This window comes from Palaemon carinicauda, chromosome 21 (genome assembly GCF_036898095.1).
Source record: "Palaemon carinicauda isolate YSFRI2023 chromosome 21, ASM3689809v2, whole genome shotgun sequence".
NCBI classification, from domain to species: domain Eukaryota; kingdom Metazoa; phylum Arthropoda; class Malacostraca; order Decapoda; family Palaemonidae; genus Palaemon; species Palaemon carinicauda.
The window spans coordinates 106,429,302-106,444,301 of NC_090745.1; the positions used below are offsets into that span (position 1 = coordinate 106,429,302).

The following is a 15,000-nucleotide window of genomic DNA, read 5'->3' on the forward strand; positions in this document are numbered from 1 at the left end:
GTCGACACCACGTCCAATGGCACTCTTGTATTTTTATACTGAAATGAATGAAGGAATATGTTAACGCATATTATAATAGTGATATCACTTGAACAGTTCACTTTGATATCCCATACACAAAGTAGCCATACGTTACTAGTAAACTACGGTAAAAAGCACTTTACAGCCCGACTATGACAAACAATTTTCCATTAAATGAATAAATAAAGCTATATATTCATCAATATCCAATTTATATCATCAACGTAGCTCAAAGTAAATTCATAGCCTTCGACATGGAAGACGGATAGCTCCCAACAGGTAGCCTACTCTGGAAAATGAATAGCGTCTTAATCTCCCAAGAAGGTAGAGTGAACGTGGGCTCCAAGATATTCTGGCAGACGTTTATCTATTCCTATCGAGTCTTTATGCGATGTTTACGTATAGAGAATATATTACACCGGAAAACATAGTGAATAGGTAGTCAAGAAGATGGCTATAAAGGAAAGGCATGGAGATTACAGAGCAGGTGCTTTCAAGAGAGGAGTATCTTACTAGAGATGAGCAATGTGGAGAAAGAGGTTAACGAATAAACAAATCATATAGTAAACCATTTAATGGAAATCAATTCTGTCTGAAAATAATGCAGCTTTCACTCGATTGGATAGGTATTCTGGAGAATAGCTTAATCTAGAAAAAAAAATAATCATAGACCTAGGCCTACTTGGATGATGTAAGCATCGAAGTGATTAATGGAATCGGGGGAAACGACTGTTGAGCATGTTTAGAAGCGATTAAAACGTAGAAGAGTGGAAAAGAACAGAGACGATTGGGATCACGAGTGAGATCCTGCAGGATGGATATGAAAAGAAGAGAGCTGTTGGCATAAGACGTACAATACACGTCTGGTTGAAGGAGAGGTTCCAGGGAAATTGACTAACGAAATAGCCATTTTCTCTGCAGTAGAATGAAGGTGATACAGACAGGTATATGGGAAGACGTTAATTGAAAATGTGGAAAATAGTAACAGGGATATGTTGGGAAAAAGCAATTTGTATTTTTTTCCATGGATCGCGATGGGGATCTAGCGTTATATTTCCAGCAGGTGTGTGAGAAGTCTGAAAGTACCCGAAACGTGTGAATGGCATATATGGATATAGAGAAGACTTTTGATAAATTTGATGAGAGGGGCAATGTGAGTTAGACTAAAGGTAAGATCAAAATGTTTTAAGATGAGAAGTTTATGTTAGAATATGTTGATGTGAGCGACTGGTTTCGTATAAAAGTGGTTTTATCAGTATGCATGTATATCAATCCATGTTTATTTACTACTTGTGTGATGGAAAATGTCGAAGAACCATCTGAAAATTTAGTTATAAGTTGAGGGGAAATAACTGACATTAATAGTTTGATTTAGAATAACTGATGTTTGCAGATAATGCAATAATAGTCGTGAAGGGAAAATTTGCACCAATATAAGAGTTTGAAACTTTTCACATGCTTGTTTTTACAGTGCCAAATTAGGTCAATTCCTTTCTTTTTAATGTTTAAATCCTTACATTGAAAAAGGCTCATTCTCATTCAGCAATAATCTATTATGAAACGAAATATACTGTAAATATACTTAACACCACAAACAAAAATCGTATTCATATACAAACAATCATTTATACTTCTAATCTTAAAAAAATAAATAACTAAATAAATAAATAAATAAATAAATAAAAAAACATTCAAGACACGACGTAACTCATTGAAAAACAAAACCTACTCCGAACTAACATCTAAAATAAACAGAAACGCTTGGGACAGCAAGACGACAAGGAAAACAAAGACGAACCTCCACCCATGACAGCAACGTCATCCCTAGCAAAGACACAGGACAGCGAACAAACAAAACGACGCAGCAGCCACAATCTGACACAGAAAATCCAGGGCGTCGTCACTCGTCGCCAGAGGATGAAATGGCACCCAGACACACGAGTCCTGGAACCACAGAGAACAATAAACTCCAACACACTTGACATGTATTTAGGATACGACGTTGTTGTAAATGGAGATTTTTACTCCATAAAAGAAATATCTACAAAGCGTTCCAAGAGCGTTTTGTTGAAGCTTTTTCATCGGTTATATACAGGCGCACGTGCATAGGCTACACACACACATACACACACACACACACACATATATATATATATATATATATATATATATATATATATATATATATATATATATATGTATATGTATATGTATATATATATATATATATATATATATATATATATATATATATATATATATATATATATATCATACTCCACACACACACACACACACATACACACACACACACACATATATATATATATATATATATATACATAATATATATATATATATATATATATATATATATTATATATATATATATATATATAAATATATGTGTGTGTATGTGTAAGCGGTGAATCTAGTAGTCATGATATTCAAAACCTATACTATTGAGATTAACTGATTTTCTGGGCTAGGCGAATCGGAACGGGCCGGTTATATCAAATCGCATTGTACTTCTTTAGTAATAAGCTATATTTTCGTAGTCAACAGAATGGCGTAGTCGGCAGGAAGGGCGAAGATTTCATCCCAGAATCATTTACCGGTAATTGCACTAGGCCTAGATACTCAAACACATACACGAGCATACTATGAGACCTAGGACCATAAATATCACTGAAGATACTTTTAAAAACATTAGTTAACTCATCACATAATTCATAAGGCATGATGCCTTCAGGGCATTCAAACAGCAGTAAAGCAAGTCATAAGAGACCATGAAGTGTGCTATTTACCATTTCAGAAATATTCAGACTTGGGATTTAGGATGCTACTCATATAAAAATCTAGGTCAGTGTACGAAACCTTGGAAATAGGAAAAGCAGTCAAGTTTATTTTCCGTCTAGACTCTAAGAGTCATGTGAAGGCGACAATAGAATGCCCTTTATAAATCGCAGTTCCGTATAAACGTACAGTTGGACACAGGTTTTCCTGCTACACCTCGCTCTGAGGAAGTGCACTCTCTCACACGTGTGTAGCCCCGCCCACCCCCTATGCCATCTCTCCTTGCACTAGCTTTGTGGTTACTCGCCGTGCAGCAAGGGTGTGACAGGATGTACTTCTTGGAGCGAGGTGTGCCAAGAATTCCCGTGTCCAACTGTACCTAAGATAAGAATATTATATTAACCAGGAAAAAATGGAAATCTCAGAAAGTTTAATCGGAACGAGAATTCCAGAGATTTTTACACTTGTATGGAACTGAAACAATTCATATTAAGAAAAGTCTTGACGGTTTTAGTGTTAAGAATGATTTTATGTTCAGAGATATGCCTAAAGAGAAAAAAATAACTTTCTATGAAATAGGTGGATATCGATTACTGCAACGTGATATTGAAAGTGGGGAAAACCCTCAGGCAGAATCACTTACACATTGAAATTCTATATTTAGGTCAATAAAACTAAAAATCTGGTTTTTTAGTTTGTAAAACTGGGTAATACGGCCACGTTTACACGCGTTTTCAGCTCATCGTTAAAATTTTATCTTACCAACTAAAATACTGTTCGCATATTGGTGCGAATCTGACATCAAAATAGCTAAAATGTCTGTCTATATGCGCTCTAAAAGTATGAATGTAGAATCAACTATTATAATATATTATAGTCCATTTCATTTAGCGATGCATATTTGCACTGACTCGCAGCGGTGCCCTTTTAGCTCGGAAAAGTTTCCGGATCGCTGATTGGTTGGACAAGATAATTCTAACCAATCAGCGATCAGGAAACTTTTCCGAGCAAAAAGGGCACTGCCGCGAGTCAGTGCAAATATGCATCGCTAAAAGAAATGGACTATAGTTATATAAAGCAAATAACACCGTATACAACACAATTGAAAACTGCATTTAAAAAATTCTTCAGAAATACACATCGCACTCATAAGGGCAGCCTTTCCTTTCGACCTTGAAGTCCGTAATTCCTTTCCCTTTCGACCTTGAAGTCCGTAATTCCTTTCCCTTCGACCTTGAAGTCCGTAATTCCATTCCTTTCGACCTTGAAGTCCGTAATTTGAATTCCTCTTCGTAATTGACATACCTCCAATCTTATTTCCTCAGGGACAAGAAAGACACGAGAAGAATTGACGAGACTTGCAAAAGAAAGTCAAAGGTCAATATTTGGCATTTTCCCCCAAGCACATTATTAACAGGGAGGGGGGAGTCGCTTGTGCGTATTTAATTACGCCTTTTACGCGAAGGATTCTTGTGGAACGCGTAATTTGTGAAAAGTGATGCTTTTACTTTCCAGGCGATGTGGAAATTTGGTACCAGTGTAAATGACACAAATCATTGCATACCACGATGCTTCTTAATGAACTGCTTTCTCTCTCTCTCTCTCTCTCTCTCTCTCTCTCTCTCTCTCTCTCTCCTCTCTCTCGTATATATGTATAATTGTATATATATATATATATATATATATATATATATATATATATATATATATATATATATATATATATATATATATATTTATAAACATAAGTGTGTACCGTATGTATATATATATATATATATATATATATATATATATATATATATATATATATATATATATATATAGGAGAGAGAGAGAGAGAGAGAGAGAGAGAGAGAGAGAGAGAGAGAGAGAGAGAGAGAGAGAGAGAGAGAAAGCGCAAATCAGCTATAATAATGAATGATGTACAATTTACAGAGTAACTTCAAACTTTTCAGAAATGAAACTTACAAAAAAAAAAAAACATTCACTGGAAGAAAAGATATTACAATACACTGAAAAGAAAACACCTGAAGAGGCTCATAATAATTGTCGCATGCGAGACTGGATCAAAAGTAATTGCTCCACAGAGAAGGAAATTCTTCAACTTAGAATCGAAAAAAAAAATATTTTTTTTTAGAAGAAAAACTTTTTCTCAAACGAGAAAAATATAAATACTGTCTTTAGCTAGAAGTGTACTAACTTAAGCATCAAATGCCTTCAGGTTATTCTAACATCTTAAAAACCAAAAGGTAGAATAAGACCTTATTCTAAAGGCTTCGTAAATTTCAGTTAGTTAGATTATAGCTTACGCAGTGAACATGAGGTAAGAGGAAAATTATGTACATATAACGTATAATTCACCATTAGTATATATAAACCCAAATTCAATCATAGATCCGAATAAAATAGAGGCACTGGAAGTATTACTAGCAGCCTTGCTATATATAATCAAGGTTGCAACAAATCATAGAGGCTTGGTGTGAGCGGCAGTCTATCGAAGCAGAATCCATGATCCGAGCGTAAAAATCATTTGATGTCAAATATTTAACAACTCATATCTCGATTACAGCACATTTACTTTAGACGCAGAAGCTTTAATAAGTCGGTTTGAAGACAATATTGCATTACAGGGTTATTATGGCCTTATTGGTAACGTCCCTGACTGGTGATTACCAGACAGGGGTTCAATACCCGCTAAAACTCGTTAGTTCCTCTAGTGCCTGTAACCTCATCATCCTTTTGAGATAAGTATGGGGGGTTTGGGGAGCTTATAGATCTACCTGATGAGTCCTCAGCAGCCATTACTTGGCTCTCCCTGGTCCTAGCTATGGTCAGTCTCCAAGGCATTGTCCTGCTTGCTAGGATAATGTCCATGTTCCTTGACTCTGCTATTCATGAGCGGCCTTTAAACCTTTAATACAGACTACATTAAAATTAATACTACAGTACACTTCAAATATTCAGAATTTGTGTTGTATTTAGGAATAAGCAAAATGTTATAAAATATAAATATAAAATATTAACTAAGTAATAAGAATTGGATAAGAAGAAAATTGCGAACCATATCTCGGGTAAAAAACCAAAATTCGTAAATAGGAAGAATTTTAATAATGAAAAGAGAAATAAAAGAAAAAAAAATCTATAAAAAGGAAGAAAAATTTAAGACGAGTAACTTAAAAGACGAAAACATATCTAAATAAAATATATAGAGCTGACTTGAGCCGTGTCTAAAGTGCTTTTTTCCTTAGGGAAAGACTATACTAAAAGGTATCGCAACTACGATAATACATAGCCCTAAGCCTAAGTGATTCCTCTTCCCTGACTGAAGGTTCTCTCTCTCTCTCTCTCTCTCTCTCTCTCTCTCTCTCTCTCTCTCTCTCTCTCTCTCTCTCTCTGTGCTAGGGGCGTGGTTGAAGTTACAGACTTCACGGCTGACCAAATCAAATCTTAGTCACTTCTTTCAAAGAATTATGACTAAAACAGTTACAAAGTTGAAGTACCTAACAAAATATATATCCGATTTTGTTAATAAACTTCATTACAAGAGACAAGTTGATAAAATACAAACAATATCCATTATTATTAGATAAAGTAATCACACTTCAAAACCTTAGTTTACCTTAAAGAAAAAATTGACAGAAGTTGATTAACCCAAAACAATAATCAAACTAACATATGGCCGTTTGATTGCAAGAATGCTATTGCAATTGAAGGGCGGATACTGACCCCCATCCCTCAAACCGATGCTTTGGATATTGCAACAAACCCTGGGAGTCTGACCTACACAATCTAGTCTAATATCTAAGAGCGTTTTGAACCCTTAAAGAATTGAGTTTATACTCTTTAATGGATACGAATAATTTATGACAAATTCTAATAGTTACTGACTGTATTTTACTTCAAGCCCGTTATGAAATGTGGCATTTGCATCAAAAAGGGTGATTAAGGTACGCTAATAGTAAGCCAGTCTCTCTTCCGCCATGCTTTTTAACTTGTATATATATGAATATGAATATATATATATATATATATATATATATATATATATATATATATATATATATATATATATACATATATATATATATATATATAAATATACACGCACTACATATGTATTCTATATATACATACCTACACAATCATATATATATATATATATATATATATATATATATATATATGTATATATATATATATATATATATATGTGTGTGTGTGTGGGTGTGTGTGTGTATGTATAATTCTTCTGTATACTAGCATTATTCTCTCTCTCTCTCTCTCTCTCTCTCTCTCTCTCTCTCTCTCTCTCTCTCTCTCTCCAAACATATTTTTTTATTCCCAACCCATGTTCAAAGTACTGCCTCCGGATAACTTTTATTTTTGACAATTCAAAAAAAAAAAAAAAAAAAAAAAAAAAAAAAAAAAAAAAAAAAAAAAAAAACACTTTCCTTTATATCAGGCCAGATCGTTCCTTTCACATTTTCAAGCAGAAAATCCCACAATTTCCCCAATGTCGTATCAAGCCTGTTTAAAGGTATTGAACCCATTCGAAGGAACAATTCTTCATTTTATGGTAAATATCATCCACTGAATTTCACTGAAAAACTTTGAATCATTAGTATAACTATCCAAGCTGCAAGTCTAATTGGAAAACTTGAATGCTCTTAGGCCAAAGGCTTCAACGGGAAAGCAGCCCAGTGAGGAAAGGAAATAGAAAAATGAATTAAAGTAAATAAAAGAATTTATGAATAAAAAAACATATTAAAGCAACAACGTTAAATAGGTCAGTCATGTGTTAACTATGTAACGACACATAGTTTATAAATTCCAAAGGTGAAATTAAAGTTAGAATAAAGCACTATACCAATGTTATTGTAACCCACCACTTAATTGGACATACAAGTGAGGGATAAAGAGAAAACAATAAAAGGCAAGGTCGAATCCTTTTGTTAATGTTCGACAGGGAACGGCATTGCCAGGATATTGAACTGCCAAGGTAGGTCACACGTGACAGGTTAATTAAAGGAATCAAAGGACAGAGAACGGAAATATGCATGTATTCAAGGTGAATGCCAAGGTCGAACAACACGTGACTACTTTCAAAAAAAGAAAAAAAAAACGTGTTTGACCCCCCAAAAAAAAACATGAAAACGTTTTTGACCAACTGCTTAAGTGAATCATTTCTATTGATGTAAATAAGAGTATTATTACTGAAGTATTCCTATTCTATTTAAACTACATGCACACCCATATAATGTTCAGTTTAGAAAAAAAAATCGTGAAAAGGAAGTAGCAGAGGTATATAAGTTGTTATACGTTATAATATACATGAGCATATACTGTAGATGCATAAGCAAACGCCCAAATATTATATATATATATATATATATATATATATATATATATATATATATATATATATATATATATACATATACATATACATATATATATATACATATACATATACATATATATATATGTATATATATATACATATATATATATATATATATATGAATGCATACATACATAATTATACATGCACACACATAGGAAATATACATATATATATATATATATATATATATATATATATATATATATATATATATATATATATATACATACATATATATATATATATATATATATATATATATATAACGGATGTCACAACAGCGAAGGTCAAGTGTCACCAGAGACGAGGAGGAAAGAATATAAAGAATGATGAAATAAAGATAAAAGTTGTCAAATAGCACCAAGTACTGACATCTGTCAATCAACAGCACGACAAAACTGACACCAAGTCCCATAGCACAGGTGTGACATCCTGCCAGGTGAGGAAATCATAATTTTTCTTATACTATAAAAACTATATTTTGCACTTTAGCCTGAATTGAGAGCGAATATCATGGAATATTTCTTTTTATTATTTTCCATACAGGCCTATTCGTTGCTATGAATATCAACCGCGTTATAAATATTTACATTTGTTTTTATTGTCTGCAAAAGCTATTAGGCAGTGAGCATTCTTTTTACCTCCGCCTACGAAGTTGGAAGGAGGTTATGTTTTAGCCCCCTTTTTGTGCGTGTTTTTATTTGTGAATAGCTTCCTGGCCACAATTTCAATCGCAGAGTAATGAAAGTCGCAAAGATCAACTGTAATGTAAAAAGATGGAAATTGATAAATTTTAGGTCAAGATCAAAGGTTAAGGCCACGGTCAAGCAAAATGTCCAATTCACGTAATCAGCCATAAGTTTGGACATCGTTGTCACAGAGACTTCAAACTTGGTTCAAATTTGAGTGTATGAAAATCCACGCCAATTTATAAATGTTAAAGTCAAAGGTCAAGGTCAAGGTCCAGCAAAAGGTCAAGAAATAAGCTGCCGCAGCGGAGGTCTGCGCTCTACTGAGTGCCCCTCTAGTTTTTTTTATTTACCAGGGTCTGTTGGCTAATGTATAAATTTCAACATAAAATAAAGGTACTATTAAATCTTCTGTATAAAACAGATTTGTCCCTCAATAATTTTTCATATAAAAATTTGTCCAATGCTTTTCGAACCTACATAAAATAACAGAACATACACATTTTCTCATTGCAACACTGCCTATTATTGATGCGATGAAAGAATTCTATATTAACTCAATTTGTGTTATCAATAACTATACACGCAAAACTATTAAGGGTGAAACAGTAATAACTGCTTGGTTGGATTCGACAACAGGCCTCCCCCCCCCATAAAAAACAAGAAACAGAAACGAAGACGGAAAATATGGCAAATAGCCGAAAAATATAGACATTACAACATTTCTATCATCTATGATTTTAAACGTGTAACAGACCGTTGGAATCTGGTGGATGTCGCAATGGGTTAGAGAGAGGTTATTATGTTATATAAATAGAGAGAGAGAGAGAGAGAGAGAGAGAGAGAGAGAGAGAGAGAGAGAGAGAGAGAGAGAGAGAGAGAGAGAGAGAGAGAATCAAACCAGCAGTAATATGAAACTGTAAATGATTATAAACCGCAACTTTTTATAACAAAATAATGTAATCATTATAATCTTTATTTGGGGACTATGGCAATGCAACCTTGCCCATCAACACTAGCCAACTGATACGATGAAAAAGTACTAAATTAAGACCAGTCATCTACAACGAAGATACAATATTTGGGAAAACCATGATCTACATAATGAATTCTTCTGAGTGGCATTACCTTGTAAAACCATGTTCATATAGGCCCCCTATACACGAATATCAGAGATCTAAATGGGCTTAATATAAAGAAAAAGTTTCATAATGTTACAACTCAATTGGACCCGAGTAAAATGTGTCATCCGTTGCAAGTAAAAACATCTAATTTCTAACCCATTAGGTTTAAAGGCCACTCATGAATGGCAGATGTAAGGGACAGTGACATTGCCCTATCAAGCAGGACAATGCCTTAGAGATTGGACATATATACATATGATCAACGCCCAAGCCCCTTCTCCATCCAAGCTAGGACCAAGGATGGCTAGGCAATGGCTACTGAGGACTCAGCAGATAGACATATAAGGCTCCCCCAAACACCCCAACCTTAGCCTACAAGGTTGAGGAGGTTACGGTGACCAAAGGAACTATCGAGTTTGAGCGGGACTCGAACCCTAGTTTGGCGATCACCAGATAAGGACGTTACTAACAGGCCACCTAAGCCTTAGTACAGAATAAAAGTATAGGGTATGGATAAATCCAGTTAGTGGTTTTATGCCAATCTAACTTGAATGCAAAGGATCTAGTATCGTCCTGTGAAAAGAAATGTTTTCAAATTATAAATCTAAAATGAAATGATAAAATATGATCCACGGTCTAACATTTCATCATAACCAGTAAGTGCCCCTCCAGAGAAAAAGAAAAACTCTCATCAAAGGGTTCATATCTTTAAAAGGTTTCATATCGTTAATGGAGTATGAAAAAAAATCCATTTGAGATTTCCATTCAATTTAAAATCAAGAGACCTTTTAAATAACTAAACTGTATTAAATGATAAAACATTAATATGCGGTTTCGATGTGAACCCACATTACTTATGGCAAGAGTTTTTATTCTTATTTTAAGAACAGAGTAATAACAACAATACGAAAAAAGAAAATTCCTTTAGTTGATCATCGTTAAATCTATGAAAACTGATTGTGTATTCAACTTTGTCTTATATTTCTGAGAACGAATATTAACTCTGCACTTTCTAATTCAATATTTCTCGTTCCCTTTTTCACACAACCGGAATGTAATTCTTTCCACATTTCCAGGGATATGATTAGAAATTAGGACATATTAGAAAAAATAAAAGCTTTTATGTGACACTATAGGGAAAATTTCATGATAAAACATATTCGGGGATATATGAAGTTCACACACACACATACACACACATATATATACTTTATGTATATATATTCTACACACACATTATATATATATGCATATATATATAATATATATATATATATATATATATGTATATATATATATCCCTTTCTGGGTGGGGATACCTTAATGCGGTGAAAGGGTTTGCGTATTGTCGTGATTAGCAAAGGTGTACTAGTCAGAGCCCCATATTAGTTGGTTTGCTATTAGTGAGCAGACAAACATGGTGAGGAAAACTGGCCAAACCCCAAACACAAATAAAGACATATCTGAGGCACTTAGTCCTACAATGATCTACAAACATACAGTAAATACACACATAAGAAAATGCAGCTGTTTCTAGTCCACTGCAGGACAAAGGCCTCAGGCACGTCAATTCATGTCTGGGTTTTGGCCAGTTATCATCACCACGCAGTCCATTGCGGATAGGCGATGGTGGGAGATTATCGTCTGATCGCTCAGAGCAAACCAACATAGTAAGGGTGGCCCTGACTAATACAGCTTTGCTGATCACGACGATAAGCAAACTATTTCACCACGTTAAGGTGTCCCCTCTCACCAAAGGGTATCTGCTTTACGGGGAAACCAATGTTTTTTCCAAGTCAAACGAGATATTGTTAATTACTACTCTTGTAGTTTATCTATTTCCTTATTTTCTTTCCTCACTGGGCTATTTTCCCTGTTAGAGCCCTTGGGCTTATAGCATCTTGCTTTTCCAACTAGGGTTGTAGCTTAGCAAGTAATAATAATAATAATAATAATAATAATAATAATAATAATAATAATAATAACACGCCCATGATCAAGATGCCAAACAATGCTTGAAGAGGAATAGTAATAAGGGGTGGGTATCTATAGGCTAATATCAGCTATCATCTGACAACAATTAACGCTGAAACTTTAAAGAACATATTAGAAAAGACATAAATAAAGGGGTGTTCTGCGGATATGCATACCTTTGTATGTGTTCATACAAAAATAGTTGAAAGGTTCCGATCAATATGCATATTTTTAACTACTCGAAAATATTAAATTCTAACCACTACTGGTGTAGATTGAAGGGCTCGAAGCTAAAATCAAAAGAGGCCATTTAAATCATACAGTTCTAGCCAAGCCAAAATTATCATAATTACCACGAAATAAGTGAAGCCGAGTCATAGTCATTAGCCGAATGAAATTTACAGTTAAAATAATCCTATTCAGGGTTCCTATAATTAGAACGATTTTACTTAGTATTATAAATTATTCTAATTTCTAAAAGGCTTACTTTTCAGGATGAAATTGTACGAATGAAGAAAATATATGAAACTAAGGAGAATCTTTAATGCGACAGGAGTAACAGACAAAAGTCGTGTCCTGAATTTTAGCACAATAAATAAACTAGCTCTTAATGACAAACGTCAAGTCCTGAATTTCTATGATAAATAACTGGATGTGAGACAAGGCCACTTGATAAATAACCCGAGCAAGAGCCTAAAGCAAACGGAGCCTTTTGCTTTACTGCGACAGATCATGCATCATTCTTCACGCCTGACACCCTTTATTCGGGACGTTGTTCGGATTCTGGCTCTAAGTGTTTCATTCGAGATAAAAGCTACCCATCAGGTGATCTCTGACGTACGGGCATGCCATCCATCAGGTATAATTTCATATTCACCCACGCGACCGAATAATTTTAGGACGGTTGTGGGAAGTATTGGGCTGTGGCACAGTTTTAGGGAAGGTTTTTATCTTTGGGGAATGTTTAAAAGGGAAAGCAATGTGCTAAAGCTTGTTTGGGAAAAATATGAATAAAAGAAAGAAATTATATCGATAGAATATCTCGATGGAATAAAAACCAAAATACAAGTTTTTTTTAGCCTAATCCGTTCTTATACAGAATCCTCGATGTCAATCTTACAGTAATATTTTTATAGTGAGTTTTGTTTGTAGTCGAGTAATATATAGCTAAATTATTATTAAAAATTTATTTTATATATTTGTATATAAGAAAGCTTTTAGTGAAAGAAACATCACCATCAACAGAGCGTTGCTTGGAAGGAACTAGGTTCTCTGTACACGTCTCTGTGTAAATGCTATGATAGAAAACAGCTAGAAAGCTCATACTTACAAAAAGAAAGAGGGGCTCTGAATTCGTAATCAGAATTCCCATGTTCTTAGCCTATCCAACTAACTAGAATTAATCAATTTTAGTTAAGGATAACATGTTGACATGAAGACAAGGATACACTGCTGATGAATTTTAATGTCCTATAATTGTATATAAGAAAGCTTTTAGTGAAAGAAACATCACCATCAATAGGGCGTTGCTTGGAAGGAACTAGGTTCTCTGTACACGTCTCTTTGTTAATGCTATGATAGAAAACAGCAAGAAAGCTCATAATTACAAAAAGAAAGAGGGGCTCTGAATTCATAATCAGAATTCCCATGTTCTTAGCCTATCCAGCTAACTAGAATTAATTAATTTTAGTTAAGGATAACATGTTAACATAAAGACAAAGACACTGCTGATGAATTTTAATGTCCAGGCCATCTTTCCAAGTCAGCAGAAACGACCTGGACCTCTGAGGATGGCATGGGGAAAACCCTGACTTCTGCAGATGGAAGCAGAATTGCCCTGTATGAATAAATGCCCTACATTTATCAAATAACACTCATCCTTACAGACATCCTTTATCACGACATTCCTTCTCTGACCTACAACCCTATTATTATTAGTAGTAGTATTACTTGCTGAGTTGGAAAAGCAGGACGACATAAGCCCAGGGGCTCCAACAGGGAAAATAGCAGTGAGGAAAGGAAACAAGAAAAAATAAAATACTTTAAGAACAGTAACAACGTCAAAATAAATATCTCCTATATAAACTATAAAAACTTGGTGCTTCAAACTTGAAAATTCATGAAAGAAGCAATTGTGATTAAATCAACTTCGAGGTCTGTTACACCATGGAAAACATACAGGGGCACCCAGTAGAAAACATATCTTCGCCATGACAAGCAGTCTTATTTTCCTCTTTAATTCCACTTGTACCTTGATGTACTCTTCACAATCTAAAGAAATAATATTTGGGTCATATCCCACATGTCCACCAAGTTTCGTTGAAATTGGTTCAGTACTTTTTGCGTAATGTTGTTCACAAACAGAAAATAAACTTTCAAAATGTTTTTCATTTGATTAACATTGCGATTATTTTAAAAGTGATGCTGCGTCTTGTACTTTACCCAAAATTTTACAGGTTCATCTTTGTGTCATACCCAACATGCCTATCATGTTTGGTCATAATCGGCACAGTAGTTTTTGCATAAAGTTGCTCACAAACAAACGAACACATAACTAAACCAAGAAACAGACACGGGTGAATACATATCCTTCGCAAAATATTTGAGTTTGGTGAAGCTATGATTAAAATATTTCAAATATAAGAGTGCTTGCTTACCATTTGTAATCAAGAATAGTGCTAAAAAATTCTTCGGAAACCGCTCCAAATATGGCATTACAAGATTATAAATAAACAAATGCATTTCCAAGCATGGAGAAACCCAAAAGGAAGAAGGGTAGGACCCAAGAACAAAAATCTAGCATATCCACTTCCTAAAGAAATGACTATAAATGTTAAACCTTCAAACCATAAGAAAAAGAATTGATTTATTTCTGACTATAATTTATGATCCAAAAATTTTAATTTTGACCAAATTGTATATTTATATTTACTTAACTTTTTTTTCCACCAAAAGGAGTACAACCTCAATAGAAAATAACTCAATGGCA

At 34.1% G+C, this 15,000-nt stretch overlaps 1 protein-coding gene across 2 annotated transcripts in view; it reads right to left on the reverse strand.

The window, feature by feature from the left end:
• LOC137615393 (uncharacterized) overlaps window positions 1–15,000 on the reverse strand; it is a 326,176-nt gene that overhangs the window by 262,396 nt on the left and 48,780 nt on the right. The window lies entirely within an intron of this gene.